Genomic DNA, 901 nt, shown 5'->3' on the forward strand with positions numbered 1-901 from the left:
GGTGACTTCCTGTGCCTAGGTCATCCTTTCCTGTACCCTCAAAGCTGTATACCGGGTGACTTCCTGTGCCTAGGTCATCCTTTCCTGTACCCTCATAGCTGTAAATCAGGTGACTTCATGTGCCTAGGCACTCCTGTTCTGTACCCTCATAGCTGTATACCGGGTGACTTCCTGTGCCTAGGCACTCGAATGCGTTATATATATATATATGTGTATGTACACTGGGGTAAATGTCACCCGTTTAGTCAGACTGTGAGCAGTCCACCTTGTGATATCTCAGCCCTATTCCTGACACGCGGGGTTCATGCAGAGAATTGGATTTAAATGGCCGTGTTTATAAAGACATTTAGCATCTTAATTTGATGTTGATTGCTGAAGGCTGATAGGCCGAAGCTTCATGTGAATGATAAGGCCAGGGCGACTCTGGAAGGGAGTGGGCCATAGACGTAAGATTACATTCTATGGTGGATTCCTTTACTATGGAGTCAGCGGAGGTGCAGCGAGCAGGGAGGGGTAATTATGTGGACACTCAGATATCACCATCTGAGCAGATACCCCAATGTGCAGGAGAAGGCTTCTGACCCCCTGTAGTCCAGCCTGGGAACTTTCCATGTCCAGCAGAGAAGAGCAGACCGAGGCCTGTCTAATAATTATCCTGGTGCTCCCATAAAGGGGGAAGAGCATGGGGCGGCCATTGGTGAGGGCTGAGAGAAGAGCCCGTGGCGGCCATAGGAGTAGAGCATTGGGCAGCCAACATGAAATGGCCATGGGGAGAGGGCATGGAGCAGCCTACATGAGGTGGTCATGGGGAGAGGGCAAGAGGCAGCCAGCATGAGGGGGCCATAGGGGGAAAGCATTGGGCAGCTAACATGAAGGGGGCCATGGGGAAGCCAACATAGGG

The sequence above is a fragment of the Pyxicephalus adspersus genome, chromosome Z (assembly GCF_032062135.1).
Source record: "Pyxicephalus adspersus chromosome Z, UCB_Pads_2.0, whole genome shotgun sequence".
Lineage (NCBI taxonomy): Eukaryota > Metazoa > Chordata > Amphibia > Anura > Pyxicephalidae > Pyxicephalus > Pyxicephalus adspersus.